A 6,045-nucleotide genomic window follows, 5' to 3' on the forward strand; every position below is an offset into this window, starting at 1 on the left:
CCTCTTCTGAAATTATGAGGTTTACCAGCTCTCCTAGCTTGTTGCTGGGAGGCTGGTGGAATTGTCAACCAAAGACAGCCTGGAACAACCTCCACCTGTCCCAAAGGGTCAGTCCTACAATTGGACTTCCTTAGTCTCCATGGAAGTGGCTCTGACTAACTGGAATGGAAACCCTTATGCTGCATGAAGATTTTAAAAAGAGGGGAAAAAAAAATAATGGTGGGACAGAGACATCTTTAAAGATTATTTTTCCACTGAAAAATCATTAGTAGTTGTAATGATTTTTGAATCATTAATCAACAGTACAATCACTCCAAACCATTGAACAGAACTGATAGAAGTGTACAGTATGTTCTTCTATTCTCAAACTCATTAGTTTGGATATGTATTTAATGGCTAATTAAGCTCTGCAGCTGTTGCTTAGACGTTTGCTCTAATTCCAGGTAACTTAAGAATGAAGCAAAAATGTAATGCACGGAGGGAGGGAATGTATTGTCAAGATGCTGCCACTGTGAATTAGAATTTAATTTCAGACTTAGAAAGTTTTCTGTAATATACTTAAATAATAGTTCTATTCTCTAATATATCTAGAACTACTATTTCATAGGTGTGCAACTGAGACGGTTATATAGATCTCAAATTTTATGGTAAACAGGTACTGTACAATGGCAACAAACTGTTTTGGAACAATAGAATTCCAGACATTAATGTTTAACTTGGTTTTTACAGATTTTTTTGGGTTTTGGTAGCAAAAAGAATGTTCAATTCTAGTCCGTTGCAAGTGCTTATATTCTGGGAGAAAGTAGAAGGGGGTGAATTTCTGGCTAAACTGTAGCCCAGATATTACCATTGCTGGTGATAGAACACAGTAAACTCAATGCAGCCTGATGACTGAGGCTTAGCAAGTTTGCTTTGAGCTTCCCTTGACTCGCCTGGAGCTTTATTTTTACTTGGTTTAGCTATAACAGCCATTTGTTAATGACCAGGTGGGTACGATTAATTTGTTTCATGTGTACTTTTTTTTCGATCGTATACACATAGGTTTTTACATAGATGGCAGCAGCAAGTAATTACTCTGTGTAGAATGGGGTACTATGGCTTTAATGGAGTAAGATAGTGTAGAGGAATAGAGACCTGGCATGATAGCAGAGACCTCTAGAAGTGGCAGCATGGGATGCAGCACAGAGGAGTACCTGGGATGTCAAGAGATGGGGCACAGGTTGGCAATGGAAACTCCTAGGCCGCAAACTACTCCCCAGCGGCCAGTTGGAGAAATGCAATCCTGGCTCTAGACAAAACCCATTTTGAATATTATGGAGATAAAAAGTATATAACACATGTAAAATGCACCATATACAGTAAAATCAGCTATAATGGTGAACCTGCAGACAGATGAAGAAAGCAAGATGTTACAAGTGTGTTACCAAACATAAAAGTGATACCAAGTCGGTGATAGATTAAGGAGGAATAAACCATCAATGTCATACGTGGACTTGGGATGCTGATGACTTGTTGCATGTCCCTGGCACAAGTGGACACCATCAGCCTTTAAGATCCAGAGGTGCAGTTGAAGGGTAAGCGTAACACCAGGAAAAGGAGTGAGGTAATAGGAAGTATATGTACAGCAATTTTAACTATTACTGTGGAGACCTTTTTTATGTATAGTAATGTTCACTTCTTTTCTGCAATAATTGGATCTGGACTAATAACAATTATTGCAGGCTGTTAAGATTTCACTTATACTGAGGTTTATCATCTTTTCCCATAACAACATTTTGTGTGTAACAAAACCCAAGATAAAGTCAGGTTACAGAATGTACTTTGACAGAAATTTATGATGGTCTAAGCTATTTTATTAATGCTTGGTAGTTAACCACAGCACTGGTTTTGTATGCACTTGCCTGGTTTTTATGTCAAAACAAATTTTCCATGTGTTCTGCATTTAGTGAGTACAGGTCATACTTGCAGATCTTTGCTTGGAATCAACTTTATTTCTTCATTATAAAATTATTTGAGAGCTAGGTATGATTACTGAGTTTGAAATATATGGAGGATTGATTTCCTTGCCCAAAATAGTGTTGCACATAGCATCCCTTACACTGAAGAAGCGTTGCAATAGATTGCTAGAATAGCACCGTCTTAATTTGAAAATAGAGTTAATGTAACTCCTTTTTTTTTTTTTTTTTTTTTTTAGAAAAGATCTTGAATATAATCATTGATTATTAAGTTTCCTCATATAGCTGTTTGTAGTAAATAGCGTTGCCCAGATACTGTCAGATCCTGATTCAGCGTGCTGGACGCTTGCTATTGAGAAAGCAATATAAATTTGCAGTAATTTGGGGAAATTGGAACCTGAGGTGTATTTGCAAGTTGAGCTGTTTAGGAAGCAAAATAAAACTGGGTACACTTGATAGAAAAATGAATGCTGTGGAAATACTTCTTTTATATCTTTAACTCTTTCAAAAATGTCCCTCTCTTTTTCCACAGGCCTTTAAAGCCTTAACTGTAAAGCTTGGGAAAACTGGCCTGACAATTTTAGTGGCAAGAATAGCTCGTTTTGTTTGGCCCCAGCTATTTTTACGTCAAGCTGTTTTGTAGAAGTCTATGTTACTACGTTACTGTGTTACATTAAACTCATTACTACATCAAAGTGTTAGAGCAATACGCTATAAAAGGATTACAGTAACTCATCTGCTGAACTGCTCTCTTTTGTGTGTGGGACACCACTTCAGTCCTAGACACAACAGGGACAGATCCTTGGCAAATGAAGCACTTTAAAACATCTTCCTTTGCTGCTGGAAATTGAACAGTAATGCACACCAGCTCATTTCTTGATTAGTGCTACTTAGGAGCAGGCTGAACTTTTTAATCTGAAATAATTTGGTGTGTAATTCACCCTCTCTAGAGATACTCCAAATTAAAAAAGCCAGCCAGGCAGAAAATAGAAGCCATGAAATGTGAATTGTACAGGCATCAGGTCCTCGGTACCAATGCTTTCTCTACAGATCTCTAGCTGGCTTACACTACTTGCTAACATAGGTGTAATTTCAGTGTTCAGCTGGTACTACAATAAACCTTATTTTTCATAGATCCTACTTAGACATTACTGTAGTTAATGTTTCTAATAGAGGCACACAGAAGGGCTTAAAAATCTCTGTTCTTTCTGGTTATCAATAGCATCCAATCCTGATGCCAGTTCAAAATACCAGCAAACACCTATTTCCTAGGAATTTCACTATGACCTATGTCTCAGCAGTTGGCAGGTTGCTGGATTAGTACACTGATACCAGAAAAGGTGTTGAAGCCAATGTTTTATTGAGTAAAATCACTGCAATATATCTGATATGTTTAAAAACAAATAAAATCATCCAACTCTCCCCTCTCTCCGCCCCCCCCCCCAAAAAAAAAAAAAAAAACCACAGAAAAAACCAAAAAAAACCCCAAATCCAACCCCGTGCTAAATTTGTGAAGTAGATTTGTGCAATGAAATAGTCAGCTATGAGGGAAGAGGAGGCAGATCCCAGTTTCCGCAACTATTACTGAATACAATTTATTTAGTCCCTGTGTTTAAAAAAACAAAACCACTCCCCCCCCGATTCCTGAATTTGACCTTCTATATGTACAGGTATCATTTTGCAATTCTGCTGGGTAGTCACCCTGTTTTGAATAGAAGAAACTTAAAATTAACTGGTTCAGTGGTCCAAGATGAATTGGACTGGAGGGAAAATGCCATCATGTCTTATCTTCCCTGTGGAGTAACTTCACCTGTGAATTCATTTATGTTCCTTCCATTAACCAGCCTAATTTGCTACTTATGTCTGATTATGGATACATTATGGAAAAATACATTTTTTCCAACTAAATGTATTTGGTGTAGGAATACTACGATGGCATGTTTACTCACTTTGACTCTTTTACTCAATTGTTAGGATTTACTAAATTCTTGGAAGGTTAGAACTTTACAATAGTTTGCTTTCATTCAATGAGAGAGAGTTGGGAAGTCTGTAAAAGCGTCAAAAGAGGAGAGCATTTCTTATTTTGTCATTATTCTTTCCTCTCAAAGGTGAGTAAAGCAATGTCAACATCAGAAAAGTTTTGAGTTCAGGACAGAACTTTCAGAGGTGACTCTCACCAGCCTTCTGTCTGCCAAAAGTAGCAGGGATTACTAGGCTCAGGGCTGTGATGGGTCAGATGCAAGTCTTCAGTAAAGTAGTATTTTTCTAGTAGGCCAATATTTCTCTATTTATGAGTCACATGGTGTCTGTTTTCAAATTCAGCCTAGAGAGCTGCAGTAGAGTCCTGTAACATTTTTAGTTCTTCCCTCATGGGATTTAACCTTTCTTCATGGACTGCTTTCCAGAGAAAGCTTAAGGTATGAGATGAATGAAAAGCCAGAGAGGGGAAAGACTTGAGGAAAAGCAGAGGCTTAGAGGGAACATTGGCTGTAATTTCTCCAGAGGCTGAGGTTTATAAATAGAAGTATGGATGCAGTAAACTATAGTACTGCATAAATGACTGTAACTGTGGTAACATGGGAAAATGAAAATTGTAATCATGTGCTTGACAACATTCCTCTTAAGTCTGTAAATAAACAGCATTGGTACTTTTCCTGGCTTGTAACTCCAGTTTGAACAAGAATCAGCAGTGAGAAGGGGCCAAACTTTTCCTGGAGGTGAATAGCAAAAAGGCAAACAGGTTTCTTAAAGGAAAAGTCAGAAAAGTGCTGTGGGGAGAGGGGGAAGCTCATGCTGCCACAGGTTGCTCCAAGAGATGGTGGAACCTGCAGTCTTGGAGGCATTCAGAAGTTGACTTTGGACAAGGGTCTGTGTGGTATAATGTCCACATTTTGAGTGGAGAGGTGGACCAGAGGGTCTTGTGAGAGCCATCCCAACCTAAACTATTCTTGTCATTCTTCGGGAGTTCTGTCTTCTCACCAGAGACTTTTTGTCTCTAGATACTAAAAGGCATGAATAGCCTGGCCTGAATTACTGGTGTTCAGGAAGCCTCGCTTTTCATTTGTGCTATTGTGCTCTTTCATTATCCTACAGATTTTTATATCTAAAATATCCATGCTGTGCTAGAAGTTAGACTTGCTGTGGAAGATGATGACTGCTTCCATTTCACTGGATATGAGCTGATTTGAAGAATTACTCCTTTATTAGTTGTTTGGGAACTAATGCTAATGAAAGTCTCAGTTGCTGTCATTTTCCCTTGGGGGATAAAACATTTTTTATTGTACAATTTATTTTGAGAATCATGTAATGAATAACAGTACCCAAAGAAGTTTGTGGTTTTTTTTTTAAAAAAAAAAACCAACAACCAACAAAACAAAACACAAACAGAAAACCCCTAAGAATTATTTTTAACAAATGTTCTCTAAAGAAGGGATTTTTTGCCTGAGTGGAGACCTTTTGAATTTTTGAATCATGCTGGGCATTCATGCCAGGATGCATATTAGTGCCACACAGCTGAAAACTAGAAATAAGCAGGCTTTTTGTAGGTTATATTTAGCTATTTCCAGGTTCTATTTTCTATTTCTTTGCAAGACAAAGGTATAGTCAGTTATTCTTGTCAAGTGAATTTAGTGATGCACATAGTCTGACTTAAATGATTGCTGAGTCTGCACAGAACAGTTGGTAATAGAATTTGCTATGGTGACCGGTGAAAATATGGAAAATACAGCCAAGAATAACAAGGCAAATAAAAGTATTACCGTAGGCATAGCACCAGGCTTTTACAGAGCAGCTTACCTTTCAGGGCAAATACATAATTTTGGAAAGCATAAGTAATGTTCTTTCTTCAAGTCAATCACTTGAAAGTTTACTCTGTTATTGAATGTGGAGTAGTCTTCATTTGCTGTAAATGAAATCTGTGGTAACTGTGGAAGGATATTATTGTTGGTTTTCCTGTGAATCTGATGCCCTTAACTTTTTTTTGGGTAATGATTTGTGAAAATGCTTTATTAGAATTTTCTGTATGATTTCTGAGGTCTAAAATAGATGGAAATTATGCATAACGCCTGCCATTTATTAGCACGAAGCCGGC

The sequence above is a fragment of the Accipiter gentilis genome, chromosome 3, assembly GCF_929443795.1.
Source record: "Accipiter gentilis chromosome 3, bAccGen1.1, whole genome shotgun sequence".
NCBI lineage: Eukaryota > Metazoa > Chordata > Aves > Accipitriformes > Accipitridae > Astur > Astur gentilis.